At 33.3% G+C, this 16742-nt stretch overlaps 1 protein-coding gene across 2 annotated transcripts in view; it reads right to left on the bottom strand.

The window, feature by feature from the left end:
• Positions 1-15231, bottom strand: part of LOC145271304 (uncharacterized) — a 285483-nt gene extending 270252 nt beyond the window's left edge. Inside the window, exons 1-2 of one of the 2 annotated variants that reach the window (XR_013865815.1) lie at positions 14627-15231; positions 8632-10329 (exon numbers count right to left, since the gene is read on the bottom strand). The gene's annotated coding sequence lies outside the window, so the exon portion shown is untranslated. Of the gene's footprint in view, positions 1-8631; positions 10330-14626 lie in introns of those variants that run through there. The other variant, XM_080126852.1, reaches the window with a different exon arrangement.
• Between the last annotated feature and the right edge of the window lie 1511 nt (positions 15232-16742).

Genomic DNA, 16742 nt, shown 5'->3' with positions numbered 1-16742 from the left:
TAAAGTGGAATTAAGCAAAATTGAAATTCAACATAAAATTGTACAAAAAAGTTTAGTCCTCCTTTGTGGCAAATGTGATATTCACATTCCCCTCACTGAATACTTTGAATGCTTGCTAACATGACATCCCTTCATTAAAATGTAGAGACACAATCCTTAAACTATTGCTGACATGACATCCGTTCATTAAAATGTAGAGACACAATCCTTCAACTATTAAAAAATATTCGTGGTTCCTATTTTTATAAGATTATAATCATCCTTTAAATGCCATTATTTGTATTTATCTTGCACTTGGTTCACCAAGTATATTTTCCATTTGTTACATAAAAAAATATTTTTGGTAATAATGGTCGATATGTTATTAGGTTCCTGTTTCTCTTTTTCATATTAAATAAGGTTTTATTATATCAATAGTTGCTACAGTTTTTCTTTATCATATTAGATAGGGTTGTATTATATCAATAGTTGCTACAGTTTTTCTTTATCATATTAGATAGGGTTTTATTATATCAATAGTTGCTACAGTTTTTCTTTATCATATTAGATAGGGTTTTATTATATCAATATTTGCTACAAGTTTTTCTTTATCATATTAGATAGGGTTTTATTATATCAATATTTGCTACAAGTTTTTCTTTATTAGATTAGATAGGGTTTTATATCAATACTTGCTAGTTTTTTTTTCATCATATTAGATAGGGTTGTACTCTATCAATACTTGCTAGTTTTTTTTCATCATATTAGATAGGGTTGTACTCTATGAATACTTGGTAGAGTTTTTCTTCGTCATATTAGAGTCCTATTATATCGATAATTGCACCAGTTTTTCTACAGTATTACTACAAGAATCTGGTTACAATATAGAACATGTTCTCCTGTGCGTTTTCAAAGTAAAATTAAATGAAACTGCTGATCTCGCAAAACATTATTTCTCTCTTTTTTACTTCAATTTGTTTAGAAATTGAAGTGGCCCTACACTTGCTACGATTATGCATTAAATTTATATTTAATGTCTCTTTTGTTGATGTCAGATTTTAGCTTAAAGGTCAGATTTTCGCTTAAAGGTCAGATTTCAGTTTAGTCAGAATAATCAAAAGTAGTGTCAAAGTAAATCTTGTAATGTAATCCACTTATTGTTAAAAATACAAAGTATCTCATTTGTGTGAATTACTTTGCTGATTTGTAAATGGTATCTTGAATGTATTATCTTTTTATTTCTAAAATATATCGCATAAAACCATAGTTTTTTTCTATAAGACAGTTTGATAATAAACTGGAACTTAATGTAATAATAGTAGCACATTACAGTTATTCTGCAACAGCAATATCACTAAAATGTCTAATGTGCTTTGTCTTGCATGAACTTGTAAAGATTTTGTACATTTGATGATTAAGCAATTTGTTTTCTTGTCTCAGTACTGGAAACATTCATATGATTCTAATTGTTCGAGAGAAAAAAGACAATGAAGAGGGTTTGTACATAAAGTTAATTTTTTTTTAGATTTTGGCTTAAAGCTCATATTATTGCAAAAGTGATGTCAAGTACATCTTGGAATATAAACGACTTATTACATGAAATGTCTGTGTGAACTGCTTTGCTGATTTCTATGTGTAAATATCTTAAATTTAATAATAAACAAAATAGATGCTCTGGAACTTAATGTAATATTAGAAGCATATTACATTCCGCAATATGATTCAGATAACATCATCACAAAAATATCAAATTGTTTTGGTGCGTCGGCAAATCATTTACAAGCCAGAAAAAAACTGTACATGATCATATATATAGCGTGGTCTGTCCTTCATTCTCATATTTCTCACCTCCTCAGTTTTTTTGCTGAACTCCTCCTCCAAAAGTAACTGTTCATCATCAGCTTCTGGAAATAGAACTGGTGGTGGTGGTGGTGGTGGTGGTGGTCTATGTGATTGTAGTGGTGGGTCAGGTGATGGTGTCCTGTTAGGTTATGTAGATTCCCGGGTCGATGGTTGTGGGGTTCCCAGCAGAGAGTTTGTGAGAACAGATGCTATGTCAGTCGGAGAATCCAGAGGCACAGGAGTTCCAGGAGAACAGGACATGTGCTGGAACAGCTGGATTGGTTCTGATGTTGAAGTTGGCTGTTGTGGTTGAAATGTTGGAGTAGGTCTGTTGTGACAATCTTTATTGGGTTTTCCAGGGGACATCTGTTGCTCACCAAAAGAGCTGTTATTTTTTAAGACATGTAGTTCTCTTGTGATGAGCATTTTGAGGCTGTTATAACACTGCGCTATTATCCTACCTGGAGGGATGTTGGCTTTTCCAGGATAAAATGAAAAAGATCCAGGTTGCTGTTCTGCCCTTTTGTCTTTGATGCTTTAGTTTTGCATATTCTGTTGCCCATATCATTGTCCACCTCTCTTCCATTTTCCATACAACCTCCTGTCTTCGTCTTGTCTCCTCATCCTTTAGTTTGTAATAGTCTTCTTCTGCGGTCTTCAGAGCCTCACATCTAATGAGATCTAATTCCTTTGTGAGATATATCTTCCCATCTGTGATTAAGGGTCATAGGTTGAGTAATGATGTCTCCTTTCTCTCCGCTGGGAGGTTCAAGGCTCTTACTGACTCGGTAAGTATCTCTCCTGTGCTGCGTTCCCATTTCTCAAACTTTGAGTAGTGGTAGCAGTGCAGAAGGACCTTCTTCTGTTCGACAGACCATGACTGGATTTTAATCCCCCTTCTGTTTCTTTTGGGGTCTCTCAAGCAAAATGGAGGACACTTGGTCCATCTTGGTCATGGACTGGTGGCTGTCCTTGTGTAACCTCTTAGGTGAGTGTGGTACCACCTGCTGATGCAAGAAGGTTCGCACCATTGCTTTCCTCTTCCTGCCTGGTGTGTAAACAGGTTGAGGGGTACTTTTTATCCTGGCAAACGGCCGTCCAGTTTGAATCCCCTTTTTAGGCATTTTTCATGGTTGTTGTTATTGTCACCAGCTTCTAATTTGTTATTTGAAGCTTCCTTGACCTATCTTACATGAGTAGAGGGGGTGCCCCCATCCACAACACATGGGACACACTGGATGGCTGGAGGAAGCCGGCACACCACTCCAGTATGTACTCGCATGTTTACCCATGTCTGATTTTTTTGCAAAAAAAGAGCCACATACTTAACAAGAATATGGCTTCTCTCCAGTATGGGTTCGCATGTTTCAGCATATTTTACTTGGGTGTAAAAGAAGAGCCACATATTTTACAAAAATATGGCTAATCTTTTGGTTTTAATTTTCTTGTCACCGTTTCTCCTAGGGATAGGGACTCCTACCGGATGTCAAATGATTCTCCCATTAGTTTAGTGACTCCAACCGAAAGATCTTTTTAAGATTCTAACTGTGCCTTTAAGTGCTATTGTTTATATTTCTTTTGCAAGCTGTTCACCGTGTATATTTGCCAGGTAGTGTTTTAAATTTATTTTATGAGCATGGTTGCCGTATAATGACTGTTATGATTGATACTTTCTTAAGATTCTAGTTTCGTTTCATGTCGTACTATAGTCATTGGTATTTTCTTATTTTCTCCCCCTCTGCTGTTAAGGCCATCATCTTTCTAGTAAACTATTTTCCAGTATGTATTCGCATATGTTTTCCCATATCTGCTTTATTTACAACAGCAGAGCCACATACTTCACAAGAATATAGCTTCTCTCCAGTATGTGCTCGCATATGTTTCAAAATATGTGCCTTTTCTGTAAAAGAAGAGCTACATATTTCACAAGAATATGGCTTCTCACGAGTATGTTTTCATATGGTGCAACATATTAGCCTTTTGTGTAAAAGAAGAATCACATATTTCACAAGAATACGGCTTCTCTCCAGTATGTGTTCGCATATGTTGAACCATGTGTGATTTATTTGAGAATGAATAGCCACATACTTCACAAGAATATGGCTTCTCTCCAGTATGTATTCGCATATGTTTACCCATGTTTGATTTAGTTGTGAAAGAAGAGCCACATACTTCACAGGAATATGGTTTCTCTCCAGTATGTATTCGCATATGTTTACCCATGTCTGATTTATTTGTGAAAGAAGAGTAACATACTTCACAAGAATATGGCTTCTCTCCAGTATGTATTCGTGTATGTTGCGACATATATTGTTTACTTGAAAAACAAGAGCCACATACTTTACAAGAATATGGTTTCTCTCCAGTATGTGTTCGCATATGTTGCAACATATGTGCCTTCTGTGTAAAAGAAGAGCCACATATTTCACAAGAATATGGCTTCTCTCCAGTATGTGTTCGCATATGTTGCAACATATTGCCTTTCAATTTAAAACAAGAGCCACATATTGTACAAGAATATGGGTTCTCTCCAGTATGTATTCGCATATGTCGCAACATATGCGCCTTTTGTGTAAAAGAAGAGCTACATATTTCACAAGAATATGGCTTCTCACCAGTATGGGTTTGCATATGTTGCAACATATTAGCCTTCTGTATAAAAGAAGAACAACATATTTCACAAGAATATGGTTTCTCTCCAGTATGTGTTCGCATATGTGGCACCATGTGTGATTTATTTGAGAAAGAAAATCCACATACTTCACAAGAATATGGTTTCTCCCCAGTATGTATTCGCATATGTTTATCCATGTCTGATTTACTTGTGAAAGAAGAGCCACATACTTCACAAGAATATGGCTTCTCTGCAGAATGTATTCGCGTATGTTGCAATATATAGTGTTTACGTGTAAAACATGAGCCACATACTTTACAAGAATATGGTTTCTCTCCAGTATGTGTTCGCATATGTTGCAACATATGTGCCTTCTGTGTAAAAGAAGAGCCACATATTTCACAAGAATATGGCTTCTCTCCTGTATGTGTTCGCATATGTTGCAACATAGTGCCTTTCAATTTAAAACAGGAGCTACATATTGCACAAGAATATGGCTTCTCTCCAGTATGTGTTCGCATATGTCGCAACATCTGGTGTTTCTATTTAATAGAAGAGCCACATACTTTACAAGAATATGGTTTGCAAACGCTGGAACATATGTGATTTCCTAGTTAAAGAAGAGCTGCATATACTACAAGAGTTTTGTATCACTTTACATTAAAATGAGAGTCATATTTGAGAGATTATTATAGACTAATCCTTTTGTAACCCATAATAAAGCTAAAATAAAGTTTCAACAATAAGTAGTATTTTTCAAATAGTTTGGATGCGTCATATTTTGTATTTATTAACGAGTGCATAACTGTATTAGTCACATGCACACATGTAAATACATCATATTAACTTATAATCATGCGAGTCATTTGCACCCATTACATTAATCAAATGAAGTTAAAATGTAATCAATCTAGGTTGTGATTGAATTAAATTATTAATAGAAGAAATACATTGCTAGTAAACATGAAATGTTTTCAATATATCATCAGAAAATGTTATTTGATGAAAGAAAAAATGTATAATTCACATTTCATTTCTAGCTTTTAACTTTCATCCTTTTGCATTTATTTTCTTGTGTTGTTTACTTGATATTCTGAAAAATTAAAAACAAAAGATAAATTTCAAGAAAATATATTAGTTTTATAAACAGAATTATTTACATGACGTTAAGCTATAGACACAGTTATTCATAAAAGATACATTAGAAATAAGTTTCAGTATAGTGCACTAAAAGAAAACATTGGAATTCTCATGATCAATTTTATTAAAAAGTCCCTGAATTTAATATCATTTAATTTAAAAATTTAATAAGAATATGTTTACGATACTTATCTATTAATTAAATAAATGAATACATTTTGTATAGATAATCTATATAATTATAAAACTGAGCTCAACATGTTTGCTTGGACGTTCAAACTGTCCATCTGGTTTCTGACTTCCGGTTTCAAAATCTTTATCTGCTTACCGATTTTCTGGGCACAAATGGCAAATATCTAATTCAATTTTCTTCTAATATGGTTGTTTAGTGTCAAATAACTCGCAGAAATAGTTGATAAAATATGAAAAAGAAAAAAAAATTGATAAGCAGTGCTAATTGTCCAGGTGCACCTACATATTTTTAAAATATTTTCTGTACCCAAGTTGTGAATAATTCGAACTAGAACATGATTTTTTTCTTAAACTATGTTTTTTGTGTCCAAAATTATTTATGTAAAATTATTTTATTTATATTTTTCATTGCAAATTGGAATTGTTTTCAGACACAAAAAACAAAGCAAATGTTTTTCTAATGTAAAAAAAAACTACTTGATCAATTTACATATTTAAAAATATTTGGCCTTTTTACAACTTATCCAGGGTAGTGTACCTCCTTAAAAGACATCAAAACGTTTTTCTTTGTTAATATGCTTTAAATATAATATAAGAAAGGGATTTTTTCAAATAATCAACTTTTAAGATTTTAGCATGAGAGATCACTTTCCTAATATAAATTTAATGTAAATTGAGACCCCACTTTTTAGCGATGTAGTGAGATCTGTAATTGTTAACATTTTTTAAGTTTGGGAGCAGGGTGGAAGCAGAAGTAGGAATGAGGTGGAGGTGGATTCATAAGTTTCAAACATTTTTAAAAATATGTAGAACCACTTCACAACATGTGTGACGGGGACTTTTGATTATTTTTTGGAATTACTTGAAAAATGTCTCACCGTGAAATATTAATCAGTTAATTATTATTTCCTGGTATTTTTAAGGTGGTTAATGCACACTCCTTCTTTGTATTTCTTTTCGTTTTTCTTTTTCTATTCTTTTTGTTTTTGTTAAATTTTTTATATAAAGCATTTTTCATTTAAGATGTTAAGATCTTTATTATCTAATGTATTCTGTATTATTTTCGCTGGTCGCCATGTTTGTTTTCATTTTTGCGTTCATTCTATTTTTTGCACATGCATGTAAAATTGTCTATTGCTTTCATTGGTCGCCATGTTTGTTCTCCCAAGCATATGAATTGATTTTTACACGTTTACATATTAATTTTTTATATTCAATTACATTTTATACATTATTTCTGCATACTTACTATTTATAAACTATAATATAATAATAATAATTTATAAACAATAATATAATAATAATAATTTATAAACAATATTGGCCCAACGGATTGAAGGTAGTTTAGTATTTAACTAGATTTTTCTAAAACCATCAATGAAATCCAAATTTAATATTTTTAATACAATTTACATATTATTTTAGTTCATAAACGAAATAAATGCTTTATAATATTTTAAAATCAAAAATACTCTATTGATGATCTTCAAAAACTGTTATAATAATATCGTTATATTTGAAACATATTGACTAATCCTTTCCAATGCATTCTATACATCTGACAATTATTTACCATTGTTCTTAGTTCAACAAATTAATGTGTATATATTTGAAAACGTCTGGAATTGGAAAACATTAAAATCACAAAAATTACCCCAACCTGGTTTTTATTACAGAAAATAAAAAAGAAATTCATTCAATTTTTTTACATGTTATAAAATATTTCCAAATTAACGATATTTGATTGTACCTATTTACTATGCCTCCCCACGGGACAGAGTTAGACACCAGGGTCGTTTTTTAATGTGGAGAAAAGGTACAAAAATAAAAAATTGTCTCAGTCGTGAAGGATTTCTCCTCCACCGAAAGAGAACAAGAAATAGAAGTGCAGCATCTGAAGAACAGATACTACACTTTGATCTTGTCCCGAAAAAAGTTGTATTTTTTTATGTGAATTTTACTTAAAATACATAGATTTAAAGTTTTATTAAGAAACCATAAATATATTCAAAATAAAGCAAAATATGTAAGAGTAATATTCTTATTCACAAAATCACATTTACTGAAAGTTTAAAAATGTAAGTAAAATAAAATAACGTCAGAAAAATAACAATATCTGAAACTGATTTTTTAAAAATATTTTATAAATGCATCATGTTATATAAAATAAATATTTTGTCATAGTTGTTTTTATAAATCGTTAAAAACATAAGACATTTTAATTTAATAACTAAATTTCTTTATTCAAATGAGTTTATGTGAACAAATATTCAGTAATAAAATTAGACTCGTTATTTTATTTCGAATAATAAAAATAACTAATTATATTTCATGTGTTAAAAGTTATTCCCAGTATAGCTGACTCAGATGTTTGATGACGGACATACAAAGTCTCGACTACACATAATTGTAATAGTCAGAGCCTACTCCAGCACTGCAGTAACAGACATAGGATTAACCATACTCTACATAACATTTATGACAACCGAATTAAAAACGAGCAGTTAATTACAATAAATTAAGAATAACGATGATTGAATGAAGATTTGAAAACAATTACGGTTGCATGAAGATGTAAAGCAACCAAACTTTAAAAAGTAGATTTGTAATGCAAACTCCAGTCATTCTCTTCTTGTTTGAGATAGATGAACTCATGTGTTAGTCATACTTGATGAAGTGAGTCGAGTGTCTTATCTTCATTCGTTTGTTTATGGGACGGAAGTTGGAGCTTGGTCGAGTGCAAGACTGTGCTTTTTAACCTTGCTTGATGAAGTTAGTTGAATGTCTTATCCTCATATGTTTATTATTTTGAACCAGTGTAGTGAGAAAAATTGGGATTTCACCTTGTTTTTTATCTATTAAGCCTTAAGAAAACGTGAAATGAAATCCTGCTAATTAGGACAATGTATACAGGAGATGATGCAGTGAATTGTGCAACAAAGTGTATGTCTGTGTTATATTTCAACTTTTGCATTTGAGTACAGTCATAGACATTAGAACCATTAAGGGAATTACAAAGTCTAGCATTAAGAGGAAAAACGAACTATTAAATTAGAAATCAGACTGTGTTTTTACACCTTCTTAAAGAGGGTAAGACTATTAGTAGATACACCAACACATACATCATGGGTAAGTGTTGTGACATTCACTGCAGGTTAGTTGGACCAGCTGTTGTATCATGACATTTGGCCATAGTGTTCAATGTCGTCCAGTCAATTGTGTATAAGTGAAGAGTGTAGGTAAGAGAATGCATCTTTGTCGATCGTCAGAATGTATATCAAAAAAGCATGACTCCTGACCCTACATGCAAACTTTAGTGCATGTGGAGAGATATTAGGCTTTGATTAGGTTGAGCAGTTTGAAGGCATTAATTTGCCCTTGGCTGTATTATAATGGAATGACCTAGCACCTCTCCATACAATAATATACAGACAATGTAGAAATACTCCACCGAGAATTAGAGAGTTTGAAGACATCGAGTAAGACGGACTTTCATCTTGTATAGCCTTTGTAAATAAATCTTTGTATTAACGCTAAGTTAATGGCCTGTATTATGATTAGCTTCATAACATTTCAAATTTATTTTCTTCCAAAGAAAAAAATAAGGATAAAAAAGACTGCAAAAAGAATCATGTCTTATGTTGGTGATTGTATGTCAGTGGATGGTTAGTGTCGCTGTGTATTTTTCTTCTCAAAGATTTTTTTAATTCATGAACCTTTAGACAAATTCATTAAATTTATTTAGCACATTTTTGTACGATTAATTTTGTTGTTTTATTCTGTGCTTAAAAGTTTAATATGGAGTAAGTAACTGAACCCACAAAAACTATGCAATTGACCCTACAAACACAATTGTCTTCATTCGTTGAAAATTAAAACATCAAACCAAGGAAGGACAAAAACACAAGAAAGTCAGTTTCTTCTCGTGATGTTAGAAAAAATTTGTTGTCACCTTATCAAGCAGCTGGGCAGCAATAGTGCTGCTGTACTTGAAAAGGCTGGAATACTTTCCTTGTTCAGAAAGACACGCTCCAATGTCTTAAAACGAAATTGCAAGAAGCATTAAGCCCATAGCAAAACCTATTTTAAACCAAACTCATCAGGAAAACAGTTGATTTTTATGCACCATCCACTCAGCCAAGGCTACGATATTCTACCTTAAGTCATTAGGAATTAGTGGAGAAAAGTTTATAACATGGCCAGTTTGTTCTCCAGACATACCCCAATTGAGCAGCTCTGGTCAATAATAAAGATAAAAGTTTATGAACAAGGTGTTCAATTTTTGTCAAAGGATGAAATTTGGAGGAAGATTTTGGAAATTTCCTATAGCATAACATCATCTTGAATCTGCCGATTGACATCATCAGTTTGGAGGAAGAGTGGGTTGGGCGAAGTGGGTCATTTTTATACCAACTTTGGAAACACATGTAGCATATTAGCCTAGTCTTGTCACAATGGTTGTAACTTGAAGAATGAAAGGAGACAGCGTTCAATGTCCTAGTCAGAAAACAATACCAAGTTCTGGGTGCCTCTGGTGAGTCCCTGATATCATACGTCTGCACCTAGATAATAGGCAATGAAGGAGTATAGAAGTTAGATGATATGCATAGCCAACTTACTCTTTAAACAATTAGGTTTGCAAACAAGATAATTTGTTCAATATCATCAACTCTCCCCAAGTGTTTCAGTGCAATGACCTAAAGGGTAAGTAGATCAGGATTTATATCAGTTTTTTTCTCTTAGATGGATGACCTGACAAGTTCTATTCGTCCAGAATTCCAAAAGGGTTAACAATACACCTAGGTGGTAGAGCAGGTAATTCTACGGTCACACTTGACTGGATGATGAAATAATAAGTATCATACTTTTTTCCTTTCTACAAAAATAAACATAAATTTGAATAAACATAAATTTGAATTTCCCTTCTAATAAATCGAAATGGTGTAACTATAAAGGATGGGAAGCAAAACAATTTGGTTTTTAGTAAATAATTTGTGTTAAATAGAAGTATAGTTAAATAATAAAAAGAAAATACTTAAAATTTCATTAAGATTAATTGATTTTCTGAATTTTATGGAATTTTTAAGTAAAGGAATGGGGTTCAAATGTGTCAACATTTTAGAGATCAGCAATTCATCTGCTTATAATCCTTAGAAAGATGGCCGTGTACATGCTAGAAGAACAACAATAAAAGGAACATGGTAACATTGGCATTATTTCAAAGTTTCTCCTACCAAACCAAGATCGTCCACTCACCATGATGATCATCAACGCAATTCTGGTCATTTTTGCTGTCATTGTCAGTATCGTTACCTCTTTTTTTACAGTATTCTTTATTAAAAACTGAAATATTTTCTTATAAACACTAAAATTTATTCATTGGAATTTTCCACACCTGTAACAGAAATACAATTAAAAGCTAGGGAAATGAAATGAATTTATCGTAATTATTACTCTATATTAAAGAAGAAGGACCAGGGTTTAAATCGCATATAAACATTCTTTCTTTAATAAAAACTGATAAAAACAGAAAAAAATTTAATGTTCCATTCTATCTCCCCTGGGATCCTCCAACCACTCTGCTGCATCAGTTAAGATAAACATGAAATATAATAAGTCTTTAGATGTACCTCTCCACCGTACTGTATATCAATACTCTATGGCTGACTGGGATAGCTTCTGTACATTCATATCTGATTAACCTCTGCATTCCATGTTTAAAAACGATGTGTCCTCTATAGTATCAGACCTGACCGAATGGCATAGACCGATTCATTCCATCCAAAAATTTCCAATGAAAACCTAACAGCTAGCCATGGTTCCCCCCAGAATGTGCTGCTGCTATAGCCCACAAAAATCACTTTTTCGATTGCTACCAAAGTAATTGATGTACTGAGACTAAAGCTGCTTTCAGGACTGTCAGCAACCACTGTAAAAGAGTAATAAAACATGCAAGAGAGCTATATGCTAAGTCCATTAAATCCAAAGTAGCTGAGCAGTGGCTTGGTTCCCACCAGTTTAAGCAAATTGCAAACAGGATCCTGAACAGAAGTGTGTGTTCTATCCCGACCATCATCAATTGACCTTAGGTCATCTCGTCAGCATCAGACAAGGCCAAACTATTTGCCAAGAACTTTGTAGCTAATTCTACCCTTTGCGACGAAGGCCATCCACTCCCCATATTTCCCTCTATAACGGACAACACACTATGCCATGTACAAATATCTGTGCATGAGGTCGCTAAGCTAATCAAGAACCTTGATTCCAGTAAAGCAACTGGCCCAGACGGCATTCCAATTATAGTGTTGAAAAAGCTTCAACCAGAATTTGCTCCCATACTTACAAAACTGTTTAAGCATTGCCTTAAGGAGAAGTGCTTTCCAACATCCTGGAAAACCTCGCCTGTATGTTCTGTATTTAAGAATTCAGGTGATAAGTCATCTCCCTTTCAGTACAGACCAATGAGTAAGTTGCTGGAATCCATATTAAATAGAGAAGTAGCCAACCACCTCAACAGGAATAACCTTCTTAGTGACATGCAATATGGTTTCTGTTCTGCTAGATCTACAGCAGATGTGCTAATGGTTATATCTCATAGGATTAGTGAATCTCTCGACAAAGGCTTCCTCTCTAGGACAATTGCTCTTGACATATCAAAGGCCTTCGATAAGGCATGGTATAAGGGCCTACTTCACAAGATTTCCAGCTATGGCATAACTGGAAATATCTTTTCAATTATTAAATCATTTCTCTCTGATAGGCTCATAAGAGTAGTGGTTGATGGGCAGAAATTAGAGACAACCGTATTAATGCTGGAGTCCCTCAGAGGTCCATCCAACTCTCTTCCTGCTCTACATTAATGATCTTCGAAAACACATACTTAAATCATTCGTTGACATCTATACTGATGACATGTATGGCAACACATCAAAGGCCGTAAATGACAAAGTTCTTTCTGATTATCTCTCCTCTGATCTTGAGTGTGTGGTACAGTGGGGTAGGAAGTGGATTGTTACTTTTAATGCATCTAAAACCAAGCTCCTATCTTTACATCATCAATGCTCTGATCCCCATATGGCATAAATTGAAATGGATAGCTCTCGTCTTGGGAAGGCTCCATGTTTTGACAAGCTGCTGGGTTTGACCTGAAATGGAACTCCTGGCCTGCAACGGAACACGTACATCAAGTCTCTTGCCCAGGTCACTGGGAAAATGCTGGGATCCTTCTACCACTCCAGAAGATATTTTATTACTGATGCAATTCTTTATTTTTATAATATATAAGGATGGAGTACTGCTGCCACATCTGGGTAGGAACTGCTAAAAACAGCCTATCCTGCCCCAACAGAGTACAAAATAGACTTTGTAGCTTAGTGGAGGATGCCCTTTTCTCCTGTCTTTGTTTTATCGTTATTTCCATGGCAAGTGCTCGTCAACCTTCCAATCTCTGGCCCCCCCCATCGCCAATATTTCATGAAAAACACCCGTCTAGCTGAAACCACTGTCAGTAATTTTTCCCACTCTTTATCTGTGCCTTAATCAAAACGTAGATTCCATGAACAAAGCTTCTTTCTTAGAAGTGCACACCTGTGGAACTCTCTTCCGTTTGTCTGTTTCCCACCTGACTACAATTATGATGTCTTCAAGTCCAACATAAACAAATTCCTGTTGAATCGCCCCCTTAAGTAAGACACTTTATCAAATCTCCAATACTAATGATTACTACGATACTATCCCATTGATTACTGTACACACAATAACCTTTATCCTCGAGTGGCTTCCGGGCCTTCATAAATGGTAACCTCCATGTATAAAAACAAAAAATAAACCCTTACCTTTGGCTTAAAATATTATGAAAAAGACATATATAGATCACATATCCAGAAAAGAATCATATTTTAAGCAATGAACTTCCGGTTTGAAATGGAACCCATTGACTGAGAAAAACTGTCAAATGTAAAAAAAATAAGTATTTTTTTTCAAAATTTGTAAAACTTTAATGATTTTAATATATTTTTCAAATATTTTTTCCAAAAAGAAAAACTCGATAAAAATCCCATAAATGACCCAAAATCATATTTTATTTCATCATTTAAGCATATTTTAATATGTAAAAAATAAGCTATGATGTGCATCCCCCCCCTCCCGCGCCTCAACTAAAATAACTGAAAAAATCGCGTTGCCGGGGTTGGGTGGGGGCAAAATATGAGAATGTTTGGTTGCATATAAGTTTCTTTCAGTTTCTTTGTAGTTAAGCCTTTTTAAAATAAGTCTGTAAAAAAATAACAAAATTATCTATTATTTCATTTTTTGACAGAATTTTAAAAATCTCGGTGTTTTTATTGTTTACGTCAAAATATGCAGAGATGACACGCAATTTTAATTTTTCCGTTTTCATCTTTTGGGGATTTTTTTTTTTTTTGAAAATTCACCGGTTTCATGGTAAACAAAATATTTTTTTAGAAACTTTCTTCTTGTGATTAGAGCAACAATTACAACGAACCAATTTTGTAACATAAATTTTTACTGTTATTATTCATCGGGGGCGAAAATTCCGCTTTTATTATCTCAATACCAACATTAATAACAAAACAGCGAATTTGCAACATTTACAAAATCAAAATCGTTTTCAGAAAACTCGAAAAAAAAAAGCTTTAAAATCACCAAAAATATTAAACGATTGGAAAGAATTCTATAACCTTACCATTCTCCGTTTACATGCAAATATTGAATGTTGACTTATTTTTATATCAAAACAAAAATTGTTTGGAAAAGGGAAACATAGTGATTTGGACGCGCCCCACCCCAGTAATAAAAAAAAAGAAATATAAAAAGCAATTAAATTCAACTAATACTTACTTTTTTGTATTGCAATCTGCTTTCGACAAAGAAACGATTATAAGAAAAAGGAGATGAATTTGATGAGTGGAAGTCGTCTTTTAAGATGGTGACCGGAAAAGCAAGTTCGCAGAAAATGGAAAAAATATTTTTATTTATTGTAATTTAAAATTTCGGTTTTTTTTTTGTTTTATTTTGTTTTATTTTGCTATTTTTATTATAAAAAAAAAACGTAATTTTAAAAAATGTAATAATCCTTTTTTTTTACATTATGAAGAAAGCACCTAATGCTAAAAATCGAACCATTTTAATATGACTAGGGATAAAAAAAAAATGACCTTCGTAAATAGGAGATCAATCACACGAAGTGACGTCACACCTGAGATCTGTTGACCAGTAAGACTGTCGATAATGAATGAGAGCTTTTTATAAAAACATTAAGAAACTTGCATAGAAAAAAAACGAATTTATTCAATAATAACTGAAAAAAATGTGAATAAATTCAAAAACAAAATAAACATTTTGTTGATTCATAGATTTAAAAACTAAAATTCGTTAATAATTTACTTAAAAATTGCATTAAAAAATAAAGTAACACGATTCAAGTTAAAATTAAACTGAATGTATTCAATATAAATTTGATAAAAATATTCACAAAAATTATGTCTAAAATTACGTACATTTAAACCAGTGGGCAATCAAATACTGCAAAAAACAAAAAACAAAAAAAAAAAAACGAATTATGCATCTGGTAAATAAAAATAATTATAATTAAATAAACAACATAAAATCGAACGATAAATAATTTTATAAACGAAAGTTACGTTAATAATTTTTCATAAAAACAAACGATGAATAATTTTTAAATAAAAATGATTTCAATAAAATATATTTAAATACAAAATTACTAATACCACTGTAAACATAATACTGAGTTATGTACCCTTGACCCAAGCTCTCCAGGAAGGAGAGGGGGAAAAGACTGTCATGGCGGACCCAATAAAGGTACACACGTACTTCGCTTATCGAGATTAACTACCGTGTCTTGTTGTCTTTCCCTTATGAGTGAGGCCCTTCTCTCATAACAATATGTGGTGGTGTCAGTAGTCGGACAAAAACAAAAACAAAAAAATAAATAAATAAAGGAAAAATACAACGACCCATTCTAAATAAGAAACATGAAAAAACATATGAACGACGAAGGACGCACCCTCACCACGTGGTAAACTTTATTCGGGTCTTTGTTTTTTAAATACCCACTTATTTAATATTCAGTCACTGTACAGTGATAGAACGTGACTCGTCAGACAACAAATCGGTAATTTTTAAGGATGCATGGCTTCATTATAAAGAGATGACGCAACTTACCAACCCCTCTGTTCAAATTTATTGGTCCGGATGCTCTGAATAATACCACAGAGGAACAACTGCTAGAATGTATTAAATACATCGCAGTGAAAACCGTCCATCCTGAGGTATACCGTCAGCAATTCTTTGTAATGAACAAAGTGATGGGGAGATTATCACATCCTTTATTTCCAGGTTGAAATCACATGCAATGCTCTGCACTTTCAATTGTGGCAACCAGCAATTTCCAATGTCAGTTTCCGAGGACATGATCAGATCTCAAATCATGGCCGCATTACGGGACACCGCTCACCAGAGCAAAATTTTAGCAGAGATTACATCCATGCGGACCATAAATGACTTAACTAGTCGTCTCTTGACTCTGGAATCTACCGCCAGAGCATCAAATCACTTCCGACCAGCAGAGATCACACAAGTGGCCCGATTTAAATCTGCATCATCACAAAGTTTCCACCACCAAATAAGACGAAACATAATGATGGCAAACGCAAAGGTTGTGGACACAAGACACTTAAAAAATGATGAAGACAATGCCCCGCTTGAGGGAAATCATGCTACAAATGTGGCAAAGAGAACCACTTCTCAATTACCTGCCATGGTACAGCATCGTCTAATGCCATAATGGGAGACTGCCCAAATGACAGCCAGGATGAAGATGCTTCATTCATATCGACAATGACTGTGCAACCTGAATGATTAGAGGAAGAAGAGGGGATTCCGCATGGTGCATGGACCAACAAGTTCACACCAGGCCGACCAGAGCCACCTC

The sequence above is a fragment of the Euprymna scolopes genome, chromosome 46 (assembly GCF_053919585.1).
Source record: "Euprymna scolopes isolate OS-2025 chromosome 46, ASM5391958v1, whole genome shotgun sequence".
In the NCBI taxonomy this organism is placed as follows: Eukaryota; Metazoa; Mollusca; class Cephalopoda; order Sepiida; family Sepiolidae; genus Euprymna; species Euprymna scolopes.
The sequence above is the reverse complement of the archived record's forward strand: the minus strand, read 5'-3'. Positions and strand labels throughout refer to the sequence as shown.